This window comes from Clarias gariepinus, chromosome 5, assembly GCF_024256425.1.
Source record: "Clarias gariepinus isolate MV-2021 ecotype Netherlands chromosome 5, CGAR_prim_01v2, whole genome shotgun sequence".
Lineage (NCBI taxonomy): Eukaryota > Metazoa > Chordata > Actinopteri > Siluriformes > Clariidae > Clarias > Clarias gariepinus.
In genome coordinates, this window is record NC_071104.1 from 3,664,347 (window position 1) to 3,680,153 (window position 15,807).

General features: G+C 43.4%; 1 protein-coding gene and 15 non-coding genes across 16 annotated transcripts in view; 7 read left to right on the forward strand and 9 right to left on the reverse strand.

The window, feature by feature from the left end:
- LOC128524461 (nuclear factor 7, brain-like) overlaps positions 1-15,807 on the reverse strand; it is a 561,325-nt gene that overhangs the window by 293,969 nt on the left and 251,549 nt on the right. The gene's annotated exons all lie outside the window — the stretch shown is intronic.
- Positions 145-218, forward strand: trnat-ugu (transfer RNA threonine (anticodon UGU)). The gene has a single exon. It is a non-coding gene; the product is annotated as a tRNA-Thr (tRNA).
- Positions 907-980, forward strand: trnat-agu (transfer RNA threonine (anticodon AGU)). Its single transcript has one exon. It is a non-coding gene; the product is annotated as a tRNA-Thr (tRNA).
- Positions 1,791-1,873, reverse strand: trnal-cag (transfer RNA leucine (anticodon CAG)). Its single transcript has one exon. It is a non-coding gene; the product is annotated as a tRNA-Leu (tRNA).
- On the reverse strand, positions 2,141-2,222 carry trnas-aga (transfer RNA serine (anticodon AGA)). Its single transcript has one exon. It is a non-coding gene; the product is annotated as a tRNA-Ser (tRNA).
- Positions 4,327-4,400, forward strand: trnat-ugu (transfer RNA threonine (anticodon UGU)). The gene has a single exon. It is a non-coding gene; the product is annotated as a tRNA-Thr (tRNA).
- On the reverse strand, positions 5,984-6,066 carry trnal-cag (transfer RNA leucine (anticodon CAG)). The gene has a single exon. It is a non-coding gene; the product is annotated as a tRNA-Leu (tRNA).
- Positions 6,334-6,415, reverse strand: trnas-aga (transfer RNA serine (anticodon AGA)). Its single transcript has one exon. It is a non-coding gene; the product is annotated as a tRNA-Ser (tRNA).
- Positions 8,520-8,593, forward strand: trnat-ugu (transfer RNA threonine (anticodon UGU)). The gene has a single exon. It is a non-coding gene; the product is annotated as a tRNA-Thr (tRNA).
- On the forward strand, positions 9,298-9,371 carry trnat-agu (transfer RNA threonine (anticodon AGU)). Its single transcript has one exon. It is a non-coding gene; the product is annotated as a tRNA-Thr (tRNA).
- trnal-cag (transfer RNA leucine (anticodon CAG)) lies at positions 10,182-10,264 on the reverse strand. The gene has a single exon. It is a non-coding gene; the product is annotated as a tRNA-Leu (tRNA).
- trnas-aga (transfer RNA serine (anticodon AGA)) lies at positions 10,532-10,613 on the reverse strand. The gene has a single exon. It is a non-coding gene; the product is annotated as a tRNA-Ser (tRNA).
- On the forward strand, positions 12,718-12,791 carry trnat-ugu (transfer RNA threonine (anticodon UGU)). The gene has a single exon. It is a non-coding gene; the product is annotated as a tRNA-Thr (tRNA).
- Positions 13,492-13,565, forward strand: trnat-agu (transfer RNA threonine (anticodon AGU)). The gene has a single exon. It is a non-coding gene; the product is annotated as a tRNA-Thr (tRNA).
- On the reverse strand, positions 14,376-14,458 carry trnal-cag (transfer RNA leucine (anticodon CAG)). Its single transcript has one exon. It is a non-coding gene; the product is annotated as a tRNA-Leu (tRNA).
- On the reverse strand, positions 14,726-14,807 carry trnas-aga (transfer RNA serine (anticodon AGA)). Its single transcript has one exon. It is a non-coding gene; the product is annotated as a tRNA-Ser (tRNA).

Genomic DNA, 15,807 nt, shown 5'->3' on the forward strand with positions numbered 1-15,807 from the left:
CGCTGGTTGAGTACTCGTCTTACGAGCTCAGCGAGGTTTGCATGCGGATGGAGGAAATATTAGCATTGCAATCAGATTACGTCTTGGCCAGGAGAGTCTCGGTTAAAAGTGCTGGGTCATGCCTAAGGTGCCGCGCAGGCCATTGGCACTGTGGCTTAGCTGGTGAAAGCACCTGTCTTGTAAACAGGAGATCCTGGGTTCAAATCCCAGCAGTGCCTGTTGTGAGTTTCATCTCTTGGTACACCAGACAAGGTCTGGGTCCAACTGCATGAGGAACTCAAGGCTTAAGTGCTTGTGGTCTCAGGTTGTGGCAGGGTATCTTGCTTTCAGCCAGGATTTCTGCTCAGTTTTCATGTGTTTTCCAGAGGTAGACACCTGTCCATGGTGTCAAGCAAGGTAGCTCTATTCCTCCCACAGAAGTGAATGAAAACTGGCATTTTGATTTGCAAGAATTGAATCATTTTCTGAGTAGCCGTGGAACATTTGCCTGATGTTGACATTTGGTTACATTTAAATGAGGACAATGGCTGTCAATAAGCTAGTATATATATATATATATATATATATATATATATATATTTTTTTTTTTTTTTTTGCTGTAAACTGTATGCCAGTTGCAAATATATAACATACAGTGTGTTTGAAGTTTGTTTATTTTTGCAAGCCTGAAATCTACTGCAACAGGCATGATCTTTGCCTGCAATGAACTTGGAACAACCTGAGTCGAAACACCATGACTGGCAGTTTTGGCGTGCTCTGTGAAGCATGGTATAGCACTGTGGGACTTCATTCATGGTCCTATCATGCTGCATGCCAGTGGAGACAATCTTAGCTTGATAGTCAAGTTCCTGTGCTGGAGCATCTCAGATACGCGAGAGTATATGCAAGAGGCTAAGGTTTGGTTGTGGCGCTGTGGCTTAGTTGGTTAAAGTGCCTGTCTAGTAAACAGGAGATCCTGGGTTCGAATCCCAGCAGTGCCTCTCACTGTGCACCTCTGTTGCTATGCAGGTCAGACTGGTTTCTGTGGAAAAAGGAAATCTTTGCTTTATGTCTGACCATTAAATGGGTTAAGGTCACACAATGCACAAGCTTTCTGATTAGCCAAGTTTACAGTCCGATCTTGTGTATCCGTAGGTCATTAGCTATATTGCAAATTGTACATGGCCCAATTGCCCAAGATTGCACTACACACTGCACTTCAATATATATAAATATATGTGTATGTATACATAAAATTACATTACTGAAAGCTCGCTTGTGCCCATTTTCTAAGAAAGCATACAGTGATAAGTTGCTGAAGGCTACTACGATCCGATGTGGATGTCTTTGTCTGATCCAGAGTAGACGTTTTACCTTAGCAAAACAGGAAAGCAGTTTAGAGAGCAACCTCTCCAACCATCTATGGGCAATGCTGCAAAATACAGACAGAAAGATGAAATGAACCTATGTATCATGAACAATGATAACTTTTCATACCCAATTGTCAAATAGAAGCTGATTCCTTGACTTCACCAATCAAACATGTGCTGGGACATCTCAAAAGAATTTTTCAGCATGCGTGAAAAGGAAGTTCAGCTCAGAACCTGTAGCCTTGATTTTGGCACCCTGCTCCGGGCTTTGCCTCAACAACACAACCATGTCTACATCGTCCAAAAAATTGAAGAAGCAAGCGCTTGATGAAGAAAAGTGCCAACTTCTTCGCTAGCAAGCAAAGCTATGCTGTGAGAGGTCAAGGTTATTGATGCAGATCCATACATGATTTCCTAAATGCAACAAAGAGAAGGGGCTCTTGTCAGAAGTGGGATTCGAACCAACGCCTCCAGGGGAGACTGCGACCTGAACGCAGCGCCTTAGACCGCTCGGCCATCCTGACACGGCGGTCTCTAGAAAGGTCACGTCTTGCACGGATTACCGATCGGATGTCTATGAGGCAGCTTGTCATTGGAAGACAGATCAACGTTGGGAAGGGGTGACAGGATTTCTCCACCAAAGCAGCAGCTATTGAGGATGAAAAGGGGGCAGGATGTCACCATTATGTCTTCAGCAAATCACCAACTCTCAAGGGCATGAGGAAATTTGTTACAAATCACAGCCACAACACAATGAGTTGCAACATGTCTTTCTTGCGCAATTTAACAGACGTAATCGGCAGGATTCGAACCTGCCCAGGGAGATCCCAATGGATTTCTAGTCCATCGCCTTAACCACTCGGCCACGACTACACCGCGTGTGCTTACATAGTGTGGGCCCGTGGTTGAATAGACTTTTGCCACGTCTGATTTCATGACTTGACCTCCTCCCCAAAGCAAGCGCTAGATCTTTCCAATACACGCAAGTGTATCGGTTGGCTTAAGTTCAGGATTTTTAGGCTTCAGACAGGAACCACGTTCACGTTTTACCTTAGAAAAACAGCAAAGCAGTTTAGAGAGCAGCCTCTGCAACCATACATGCTGCAAAATACAGTGAGAAAGATGAAATAATCCTATAAATCATAAACAAGACAACTTTTCATACCCCATCATCATCCAGAAGCTGATTCCTTGACTTCTGCATTCACACATGCGGTGGAACATCTCAAAAGAATTTTTCAGTATCTGTGAAAATGAAGTTCAGCTCAGTGCTTTGCCTCAACAACACAACCATGTGCAGAGACGTCTAGTAAACAGGAGATCCCAGGAGAGGTGAACAGGAGCATTTAAATCCCAGCAATGCCTCTTGAGGGGCACTTCTGTTGCTATGCAGATCAGACTGGTTTCAGTGGAGGAAATGAAATCTTTGCTTCATGTCTGACCGTTAACAGCTCATGGGTTAAAGTCACACAATGCACAAGCTTTCTGATTAGCCAAGATTAGAGTCCTATCTTGTGTATCCCTAGCACAACTGCTGTCAACATTATGATCCGGTCATTAGCTACATTGCGACTGCAATTCTTTTCACCACACCTTTAAACATTTGTCTGTTAGGACGATGACTAGAGCAGATAATTTCTTGCATTTGCATTGGTTTGGCTGCCTTCTTCTGACATATAATTTGACCTGTGGTTGCGATTATTCAGCTGTTGGGGACCTTTGCAAGCATCAAATCAAGTGTATGAGGCTCATTCACAGAAACGCAACAGAATAATGCTGCTGCCAAATCGTCATTCGTGTGGTAACATGATGTCTCGGATTTGTAGGACCTTATACCACAAAACGTTTAATCTATGGGTGATGAGGAGATACCTTATTTAATATGTTATCTAGCGCTTACTCCAGTGTGTATATGTTGAGGTCTCCATGCTACAGTGCTATCCAAGCAGTGTCTACTGCAACAATCATCTGTTGGTGCGAAAGCTATCCCTTTCTTGCCTTTCTTACAGCCAGAGTTGAATAACTTTGCAAGTCAGACAGGGATCTGTGGCAAATTCCATGGTGAAATCAAGGCATTCTGTGGACGCTGTTGACAGCTTGTGGGATCAGCACCTGCCATAGTTGTTTGCATTTGGTGGAATTTGATTAGTAGCAACAGAAAAGCATCTGCCCAATGAACTCGAGCATCCATGAATCTTGGAGAGCCTGAAAAAAAACACCCTGGTTGGCTCTGTGATGCAATGGATAGCGTGTTGGACTTCTGGACTCAGCTGTGGAGCTATTCAAAGGTTGCGGGTTCGATGCCCCGCCAGAGACACTAACTTGTTACCTTCTTTTTATCCACACACCATGTCTAAAATGAAATCTTTGGTCAGGAATCCCTGTTCAAGATGCACTTTCCTATGTGCCATATTTGATTGAATGACTTGTCAGCTGATTTTAAGAAATATCATTGTTTTCCACATGTTTCCGCCCATTTGTCCCAAATCAAGCCCTCAGCTCAACTCCAGCTTCAACAAAAGGTTACGACATTGATTCACGCAATCCTTATGGGACAAAGAGCCAAAGTCCACAGCAGCAATCTGATGAACGCTTGCTTGCTTTTAGATGTGCATGGCATGTGGATTTTAATTCCTCCCCCCTGACTGTTGTGATATGCTTGTTAGGACTATGGATGGAGATCAGCCATAACCTTTTGTTTGCTGTGGCTTGTGTGCCATTTACAGATCTAAAACTTGACATTTTCTTAAGGATTTTCACCCGTTTTGGGATCTTATCAAGCCGAAATCAAAGTTAGGATGTGCAAACAAACATCAAAGCATTTGCATGGCATCGCTGGTTGAGTACTCGTCTTACGAGCTCAGCGAGGTTTGCATGCGGATGGAGGAAATATTAGCATTGCAATCAGATTACGTCTTGGCCAGGAGAGTCTCGGTTAAAAGTGCTGGGTCATGCCTAAGGTGCCGCGCAGGCCATTGGCACTGTGGCTTAGCTGGTGAAAGCACCTGTCTTGTAAACAGGAGATCCTGGGTTCAAATCCCAGCAGTGCCTGTTGTGAGTTTCATCTCTTGGTACACCAGACAAGGTCTGGGTCCAACTGCATGAGGAACTCAAGGCTTAAGTGCTTGTGGTCTCAGGTTGTGGCAGGGTATCTTGCTTTCAGCCAGGATATCTGCTCAGTTTTCATGTGTTTTCCAGAGGTAGACACCTGTCCATGGTGTCAAGCAAGGTAGCTCTATTCCTCCCACAGAAGTGAATGAAAACTGGCATTTTGATTTGCAAGAATTGAATCATTTTCTGAGTAGCCGTGGAACATTTGCCTGATGTTGACATTTGGTTACATTTAAATGAGGACAATGGCTGTCAATAAGCTAGTATATATATATATATATATATATATTTATATATATATATATATATATATTTTTTTTTTTTTTTTGCTGTAAACTGTATGCCAGTTGCAAATATATAACATACAGTGTGTTTGAAGTTTGTTTATTTTTGCAAGCCTGAAATCTACTGCAACAGGCATGATCTTTGCCTGCAATGAACTTGGAACAACCTGAGTCGAAACACCATGACTGGCAGTTTTGGCGTGCTCTGTGAAGCATGGTATAGCACTGTGGGACTTCTTTCATGGTCCTATCCTGCTGCATGCCAGTGGAGACAATCTTAGCTTGATAGTCAAGTTCCTGTGCTGGAGCATCTCAGATATGCGAGAGTATATGCAAGAGGCTAATGTTTGGTTGTGGCGCTGTGGCTTAGTTGGTTAAAGTGCCTGTCTAGTAAACAGGAGATCCTGGGTTTGAATCCCAGCAGTGCCTCTCACTGTGCACCTCTGTTGCTATGCAGGTCAGACTGGTTTCTGTGGAAAAAGGAAATCTTTGCTTTATGTCTGACCATTAAATGGGTTAAGGTCACACAATGCACAAGCTTTCTGATTAGCCAAGTTTACAGTCCGATCTTGTGTATCCGTAGGTCATTAGCTATATTGCAAATTGTACATGGCCCAATTGCCCAAGATTGCACTACACACTGCACTTCAATATATATAAATATATGTGTATGTATACATAAAATTACATTACTGAAAGCTCGCTTGTGCCCATTTTCTAAGAAAGCATACAGTGATAAGTTGCTGAAGGCTACTACGATCCGATGTGGATGTCTTTGTCTGATCCAGAGTAGACGTTTTACCTTAGCAAAACAGGAAAGCAGTTTAGAGAGCAACCTCTCCAACCATCTATGGGCAATGCTGCAAAATACAGACAGAAAGATGAAATGAACCTATGTATCATGAACAATGATAACTTTTCATACCCAATTGTCAAATAGAAGCTGATTCCTTGACTTCACCAATCAAACATGTGCTGGGACATCTCAAAAGAATTTTTCAGCATGCGTGAAAAGGAAGTTCAGCTCAGAACCTGTAGCCTTGATTTTGGCACCCTGCTCCGGGCTTTGCCTCAACAACACAACCATGTCTACATCGTCCAAAAAATTGAAGAAGCAAGCGCTTGATGAAGAAAAGTGCCAACTTCTTCGCTAGCAAGCAAAGCTATGCTGTGAGAGGTCAAGGTTATTGATGCAGATCCATACATGATTTCCTAAATGCAACAAAGAGAAGGGGCTCTTGTCAGAAGTGGGATTCGAACCAACGCCTCCAGGGGAGACTGCGACCTGAACGCAGCGCCTTAGACCGCTCGGCCATCCTGACACGGCGGTCTCTAGAAAGGTCACGTCTTGCACGGATTACCGATCGGATGTCTATGAGGCAGCTTGTCATTGGAAGACAGATCAACGTTGGGAAGGGGTGACAGGATTTCTCCACCAAAGCAGCAGCTATTGAGGATGAAAAGGGGGCAGGATGTCACCATTATGTCTTCAGCAAATCACCAACTCTCAAGGGCATGAGGAAATTTGTTACAAATCACAGCCACAACACAATGAGTTGCAACATGTCTTTCTTGCGCAATTTAACAGACGTAATCGGCAGGATTCGAACCTGCCCAGGGAGATCCCAATGGATTTCTAGTCCATCGCCTTAACCACTCGGCCACGACTACACCGCGTGTGCTTACATAGTGTGGGCCCGTGGTTGAATAGACTTTTGCCACGTCTGATTTCATGACTTGACCTCCTCCCCAAAGCAAGCGCTAGATCTTTCCAATACACGCAAGTGTATCGGTTGGCTTAAGTTCAGGATTTTTAGGCTTCAGACAGGAACCACGTTCACGTTTTACCTTAGAAAAACAGCAAAGCAGTTTAGAGAGCAGCCTCTGCAACCATACATGCTGCAAAATACAGTGAGAAAGATGAAATAATCCTATAAATCATAAACAAGACAACTTTTCATACCCCATCATCATCCAGAAGCTGATTCCTTGACTTCTGCATTCACACATGCGGTGGAACATCTCAAAAGAATTTTTCAGTATCTGTGAAAATGAAGTTCAGCTCAGTGCTTTGCCTCAACAACACAACCATGTGCAGAGACGTCTAGTAAACAGGAGATCCCAGGAGAGGTGAACAGGAGCATTTAAATCCCAGCAATGCCTCTTGAGGGGCACTTCTGTTGCTATGCAGATCAGACTGGTTTCAGTGGAGGAAATGAAATCTTTGCTTCATGTCTGACCGTTAACAGCTCATGGGTTAAAGTCACACAATGCACAAGCTTTCTGATTAGCCAAGATTAGAGTCCTATCTTGTGTATCCCTAGCACAACTGCTGTCAACATTATGATCCGGTCATTAGCTACATTGCGACTGCAATTCTTTTTACCACACCTTTAAACATTTGTCTGTTAGGACGATGACTAGAGCAGATAATTTCTTGCATTTGCATTGGTTTGGCTGCCTTCTTCTGACATATAATTTGACCTGTGGTTGCGATTATTCAGCTGTTGGGGACCTTTGCAAGCATCAAATCAAGTGTATGAGGCTCATTCACAGAAACGCAACAGAATAATGCTGCTGCCAAATCGTCATTCGTGTGGTAACATGATGTCTCGGATTTGTAGGACCTTATACCACAAAACGTTTAATCTATGGGTGATGAGGAGATACCTTATTTAATATGTTATCTAGCGCTTACTCCAGTGTGTATATGTTGAGGTCTCCATGCTACAGTGCTATCCAAGCAGTGTCTACTGCAACAATCATCTGTTGGTGCGAAAGCTATCCCTTTCTTGCCTTTCTTACAGCCAGAGTTGAATAACTTTGCAAGTCAGACAGGGATCTGTGGCAAATTCCATGGTGAAATCAAGGCATTCTGTGGACGCTGTTGACAGCTTGTGGGATCAGCACCTGCCATAGTTGTTTGCATTTGGTGGAATTTGATTAGTAGCAACAGAAAAGCATCTGCCCAATGAACTCGAGCATCCATGAATCTTGGAGAGCCTGAAAAAAAACACCCTGGTTGGCTCTGTGATGCAATGGATAGCGTGTTGGACTTCTGGACTCAGCTGTGGAGCTATTCAAAGGTTGCGGGTTCGATGCCCCGCCAGAGACACTAACTTGTTACCTTCTTTTTATCCACACACCATGTCTAAAATGAAATCTTTGGTCAGGAATCCCTGTTCAAGATGCACTTTCCTATGTGCCATATTTGATTGAATGACTTGTCAGCTGATTTTAAGAAATATCATTGTTTTCCACATGTTTCCGCCCATTTGTCCCAAATCAAGCCCTCAGCTCAACTCCAGCTTCAACAAAAGGTTACGACATTGATTCACGCAATCCTTATGGGACAAAGAGCCAAAGTCCACAGCAGCAATCTGATGAACGCTTGCTTGCTTTTAGATGTGCATGGCATGTGGATTTTAATTCCTCCCCCCTGACTGTTGTGATATGCTTGTTAGGACTATGGCTGGAGATCAGCCATAACCTTTTGTTTGCTGTGGCTTGTGTGCCATTTACAGATCTAAAACTTGACATTTTCTTAAGGATTTTCACCCGTTTTGGGATCTTATCAAGCCGAAATCAAAGTTAGGATGTGCAAACAAACATCAAAGCATTTGCATGGCATCGCTGGTTGAGTACTCGTCTTACGAGCTCAGCGAGGTTTGCATGCGGATGGAGGAAATATTAGCATTGCAATCAGATTACGTCTTGGCCAGGAGAGTCTCGGTTAAAAGTGCTGGGTCATGCCTAAGGTGCCGCGCAGGCCATTGGCACTGTGGCTTAGCTGGTGAAAGCACCTGTCTTGTAAACAGGAGATCCTGGGTTCAAATCCCAGCAGTGCCTGTTGTGAGTTTCATCTCTTGGTACACCAGACAAGGTCTGGGTCCAACTGCATGAGGAACTCAAGGCTTAAGTGCTTGTGGTCTCAGGTTGTGGCAGGGTATCTTGCTTTCAGCCAGGATTTCTGCTCAGTTTTCATGTGTTTTCCAGAGGTAGACACCTGTCCATGGTGTCAAGCAAGGTAGCTCTATTCCTCCCACAGAAGTGAATGAAAACTGGCATTTTGATTTGCAAGAATTGAATCATTTTCTGAGTAGCCGTGGAACATTTGCCTGATGTTGACATTTGGTTACATTTAAATGAGGACAATGGCTGTCAATAAGCTAGTATATATATATATATATATATATATATATATATATATATATTTTTTTTTTTTTTTTTTTTTTTTTTTTTGCTGTAAACTGTATGCCAGTTGCAAATATATAACATACAGTGTGTTTGAAATTTGTTTATTTTTGCAAGCCTGAAATCTACTGCAACAGGCATGATCTTTGCCTGCAATGAACTTGGAACAACCTGAGTCGAAACACCATGACTGGCAGTTTTGGCGTGCTCTGTGAAGCATGGTATAGCACTGTGGGACTTCATTCATGGTCCTATCATGCTGCATGCCAGTGGAGACAATCTTAGCTTGATAGTCAAGTTCCTGTGCTGGAGCATCTCAGATACGCGAGAGTATATGCAAGAGGCTAAGGTTTGGTTGTGGCGCTGTGGCTTAGTTGGTTAAAGTGCCTGTCTAGTAAACAGGAGATCCTGGGTTCGAATCCCAGCAGTGCCTCTCACTGTGCACCTCTGTTGCTATGCAGGTCAGACTGGTTTCTGTGGAAAAAGGAAATCTTTGCTTTATGTCTGACCATTAAATGGGTTAAGGTCACACAATGCACAAGCTTTCTGATTAGCCAAGTTTACAGTCCGATCTTGTGTATCCGTAGGTCATTAGCTATATTGCAAATTGTACATGGCCCGATTGCCCAAGATTGCACTACACACTGCACTTCAATATATATAAATATATGTGTATGTATACATAAAATTACATTACTGAAAGCTCGCTTGTGCCCATTTTCTAAGAAAGCATACAGTGATAAGTTGCTGAAGGCTACTACGATCCGATGTGGATGTCTTTGTCTGATCCAGAGTAGACGTTTTACCTTAGCAAAACAGGAAAGCAGTTTAGAGAGCAACCTCTCCAACCATCTATGGGCAATGCTGCAAAATACAGACAGAAAGATGAAATGAACCTATGTATCATGAACAATGATAACTTTTCATACCCAATTGTCAAATAGAAGCTGATTCCTTGACTTCACCAATCAAACATGTGCTGGGACATCTCAAAAGAATTTTTCAGCATGCGTGAAAAGGAAGTTCAGCTCAGAACCTGTAGCCTTGATTTTGGCACCCTGCTCCGGGCTTTGCCTCAACAACACAACCATGTCTACATCGTCCAAAAAATTGAAGAAGCAAGCGCTTGATGAAGAAAAGTGCCAACTTCTTCGCTAGCAAGCAAAGCTATGCTGTGAGAGGTCAAGGTTATTGATGCAGATCCATACATGATTTCCTAAATGCAACAAAGAGAAGGGGCTCTTGTCAGAAGTGGGATTCGAACCAACGCCTCCAGGGGAGACTGCGACCTGAACGCAGCGCCTTAGACCGCTCGGCCATCCTGACACGGCGGTCTCTAGAAAGGTCACGTCTTGCACGGATTACCGATCGGATGTCTATGAGGCAGCTTGTCGTTGGAAGACAGATCAACGTTGGGAAGGGGTGACAGGATTTCTCCACCAAAGCAGCAGCTATTGAGGATGAAAAGGGGGCAGGATGTCACCATTATGTCTTCAGCAAATCACCAACTCTCAAGGGCATGAGGAAATTTGTTACAAATCACAGCCACAACACAATGAGTTGCAACATGTCTTTCTTGCGCAATTTAACAGACGTAATCGGCAGGATTCGAACCTGCCCGGGGAGATCCCAATGGATTTCTAGTCCATCGCCTTAACCACTCGGCCACGACTACACCGCGTGTGCTTACATAGTGTGGGCCCGTGGTTGAATAGACTTTTGCCACGTCTGATTTCATGACTTGACCTCCTCCCCAAAGCAAGCGCTAGATCTTTCCAATACACGCAAGTGTATCGGTTGGCTTAAGTTCAGGATTTTTAGGCTTCAGACAGGAACCACGTTCACGTTTTACCTTAGAAAAACAGCAAAGCAGTTTAGAGAGCAGCCTCTGCAACCATACATGCTGCAAAATACAGTGAGAAAGATGAAATAATCCTATAAATCATAAACAAGACAACTTTTCATACCCCATCATCATCCAGAAGCTGATTCCTTGACTTCTGCATTCACACATGCGGTGGAACATCTCAAAAGAATTTTTCAGTATCTGTGAAAATGAAGTTCAGCTCAGTGCTTTGCCTCAACAACACAACCATGTGCAGAGACGTCTAGTAAACAGGAGATCCCAGGAGAGGTGAACAGGAGCATTTAAATCCCAGCAATGCCTCTTGAGGGGCACTTCTGTTGCTATGCAGATCAGACTGGTTTCAGTGGAGGAAATGAAATCTTTGCTTCATGTCTGACCGTTAACAGCTCATGGGTTAAAGTCACACAATGCACAAGCTTTCTGATTAGCCAAGATTAGAGTCCTATCTTGTGTATCCCTAGCACAACTGCTGTCAACATTATGATCCGGTCATTAGCTACATTGCGACTGCAATTCTTTTTACCACACCTTTAAACATTTGTCTGTTAGGACGATGACTAGAGCAGATAATTTCTTGCATTTGCATTGGTTTGGCTGCCTTCTTCTGACATATAATTTGACCTGTGGTTGCGATTATTCAGCTGTTGGGGACCTTTGCAAGCATCAAATCAAGTGTATGAGGCTCATTCACAGAAACGCAACAGAATAATGCTGCTGCCAAATCGTCATTCGTGTGGTAACATGATGTCTCGGATTTGTAGGACCTTATACCACAAAACGTTTAATCTATGGGTGATGAGGAGATACCTTATTTAATATGTTATCTAGCGCTTACTCCAGTGTGTATATGTTGAGGTCTCCATGCTACAGTGCTATCCAAGCAGTGTCTACTGCAACAATCATCTGTTGGTGCGAAAGCTATCCCTTTCTTGCCTTTCTTACAGCCAGAGTTGAATAACTTTGCAAGTCAGACAGGGATCTGTGGCAAATTCCATGGTGAAATCAAGGCATTCTGTGGACGCTGTTGACAGCTTGTGGGATCAGCACCTGCCATAGTTGTTTGCATTTGGTGGAATTTGATTAGTAGCAACAGAAAAGCATCTGCCCAATGAACTCGAGCATCCATGAATCTTGGAGAGCCTGAAAAAAAACACCCTGGTTGGCTCTGTGATGCAATGGATAGCGTGTTGGACTTCTGGACTCAGCTGTGGAGCTATTCAAAGGTTGCGGGTTCGATGCCCCGCCAGAGACACTAACTTGTTACCTTCTTTTTATCCACACACCATGTCTAAAATGAAATCTTTGGTCAGGAATCCCTGTTCAAGATGCACTTTCCTATGTGCCATATTTGATTGAATGACTTGTCAGCTGATTTTAAGAAATATCATTGTTTTCCACATGTTTCCGCCCATTTGTCCCAAATCAAGCCCTCAGCTCAACTCCAGCTTCAACAAAAGGTTACGACATTGATTCACGCAATCCTTATGGGACAAAGAGCCAAAGTCCACAGCAGCAATCTGATGAACGCTTGCTTGCTTTTAGATGTGCATGGCATGTGGATTTTAATTCCTCCCCCCTGACTGTTGTGATATGCTTGTTAGGACTATGGCTGGAGATCAGCCATAACCTTTTGTTTGCTGTGGCTTGTGTGCCATTTACAGATCTAAAACTTGACATTTTCTTAAGGATTTTCACCCGTTTTGGGATCTTATCAAGCCGAAATCAAAGTTAGGATGTGCAAACAAACATCAAAGCATTTGCATGGCATCGCTGGTTGAGTACTCGTCTTACGAGCTCAGCGAGGTTTGCATGCGGATGGAGGAAATATTAGCATTGCAATCAGATTACGTCTTGGCCAGGAGAGTCTCGGTTAAAAGTGCTGGGTCATGCCTAAGGTGCCGCGCAGGCCATTGGCACTGTGGCTTAGCTGGTGAAAGCACCTGTCTTGTAAACAGGAGATCCTGGGTTCAAATCCCAGCAGTGCCTGTTGTGAGTTTCATCTCTTGGTACACCAGACAAGGTCTGGGTCCAACTGCATGAGGAACTCAAGGCTTAAGTGCTTGTGGTCTCAGGTTGTGGCAAGGTATCTTGCTTTCAGCCAGGATTTCTGCTCAGTTTTCATGTGTTTTCCAGAGGTAGACACCTGTCCATGGTGTCAAGCAAGGTAGCTCTATTCCTCCCACAGAAGTGAATGAAAACTGGCATTTTGATTTGCAAGAATTGAATCATTTTCTGAGTAGCCGTGGAACATTTGCCTGATGTTGACATTTGGTTACATTTAAATGAGGACAATGGCTGTCAATAAGCTAGTATATATATATATATATATATATATATATATATATATATAATTTTTTTTTTTTTTTTTTTTTTTTGCTGTAAACTGTATGCCAGTTGCAAATATATAACATACAGTGTGTTTGAAATTTGTTTATTTTTGCAAGCCTGAAATCTACTGCAACAGGCATGATCTTTGCCTGCAATGAACTTGGAACAACCTGAGTCGAAACACCATGACTGGCAGTTTTGGCGTGCTCTGTGAAGCATGGTATAGCACTGTGGGACTTCATTCATGGTCCTATCATGCTGCATGCCAGTGGAGACAATCTTAGCTTGATAGTCAAGTTCCTGTGCTGGAGCATCTCAGATACGCGAGAGTATATGCAAGAGGCTAAGGTTTGGTTGTGGCGCTGTGGCTTAGTTGGTTAAAGTGCCTGTCTAGTAAACAGGAGATCCTGGGTTCGAATCCCAGCAGTGCCTCTCACTGTGCACCTCTGTTGCTATGCAGGTCAGACTGGTTTCTGTGGAAAAAGGAAATCTTTGCTTTATGTCTGACCATTAAATGGGTTAAGGTCACACAATGCACAAGCTTTCTGATTAGCCAAGTTTACAGTCCGATCTTGTGTATCCGTAGGTCATTAGCTATATTGCAAATTGTACATGGCCCAATTGCCCAAGATTGCACTACACACTGCACTTCAATATATATAAATATATGTGTATGTATACATAAAATTACATTACTGAAAGCTCGCTTGTGCCCATTTTCTAAGAAAGCATACAGTGATAAGTTGCTGAAGGCTACTACGATCCGATGTGGATGTCTTTGTCTGATCCAGAGTAGACGTTTTACCTTAGCAAAACAGGAAAGCAGTTTAGAGAGCAACCTCTCCAACCATCTATGGGCAATGCTGCAAAATACAGACAGAAAGATGAAATGAACCTATGTATCATGAACAATGATAACTTTTCATACCCAATTGTCAAATAGAAGCTGATTCCTTGACTTCACCAATCAAACATGTGCTGGGACATCTCAAAAGAATTTTTCAGCATGCGTGAAAAGGAAGTTCAGCTCAGAACCTGTAGCCTTGATTTTGGCACCCTGCTCCGGGCTTTGCCTCAACAACACAACCATGTCTACATCGTCCAAAAAATTGAAGAAGCAAGCGCTTGATGAAGAAAAGTGCCAACTTCTTCGCTTGCAAGCAAAGCTATGCTGTGAGAGGTCAAGGTTATTGATGCAGATCCATACATGATTTCCTAAATGCAACAAAGAGAAGGGGCTCTTGTCAGAAGTGGGATTCGAACCCACGCCTCCAGGGGAGACTGCGACCTGAACGCAGCGCCTTAGACCGCTCGGCCATCCTGACACGGCGGTCTCTAGAAAGGTCACGTCTTGCACGGATTACCGATCGGATGTCTATGAGGCAGCTTGTCATTGGAAGACAGATCAACGTTGGGAAGGGGTGACAGGATTTCTCCACCAAAGCAGCAGCTATTGAGGATGAAAAGGGGGCAGGATGTCACCATTATGTCTTCAGCAAATCACCAACTCTTAAGGGCATGAGGAAATTTGTTACAAATCACAGCCACAACACAATGAGTTGCAACATGTCTTTCTTGCGCAATATAACAGACGTAATCGGCAGGATTCGAACCTGCGCGGGGAGACCCCAATGGATTTCTAGTCCATCGCCTTAACCACGCGGCCACGACTACACCGCGTGTGCTTATATAGTGTGGGCCCGTGATTGAATAGACTTTTGCCACGTCTGATTTCATGACTTGACCTCCTCCCCAAAGCAAGCGCTAGATCTTTCCAATACACGCAAGTGTATCGGTTGGCTTAAGTTCAGGATTTTTAGGCTTCAGACAGGAACCACATTCACGTTTTACCTTAGAAAAACAGCAAAGCAGTTTAGAGAGCAGCCTCTGCAACCATACATGCTGCAAAATACAGTGAGAAAGATGAAATAATCCTATAAATCATAAACAAGACAACTTTTCATACCCCATCATCATCCAGAAGCTGATTCCTTGACTTCTGCATTCAAACATGCGGTGGAACATCTCAAAAGAATTTTTCAGTATCTGTGAAAATGAAGTTCAGCTCAGTGCTTTGCCTCAACAACACAACCATGTGCAGAGACGTCTAGTAAACAGGAGATCCCAGGAGAGGTGAACAGGAGCATTTAAATCCCAGCAATGCCTCTTGAGGGGCACTTCTGTTGCTATGCAGATCAGACTGGTTTCAGTGGAGGAAATGAAATCTTTGCTTCATGTCTGACCGTTAACAGCTCATGGGTTAAAGTCACACAATGCACAAGCTTTCTGATTAGCCAAGATTAGAGTCCTATCTTGTGTATCCCTAGCACAACTGCTGTCAACATTATGATCCGGTCATTAGCTACATTGCGACTGCATATCTTTTTACCACACCTTTAAACATTTGTCTGTTAGGACGATGACTAGAGCAGATAATTTCTTGCATTTGCATTGGTTTGGCTGCCTTCTTCTGACATATAATTTGACCTGTGGTTGCGATTATTCAGCTGTTGGGGACCTTTGCAAGCATCAAATCAAGTGTATGAGGCTCATTCACAGAAACGCAACAGAATAATGCTGCTGCCAAATCGTCATTCGTGTGGTAACATGATGTCTCGGATTTGTAGGACCTTATACCACAAAACGTTTAATCTATGGGTGATGAGGAGATACC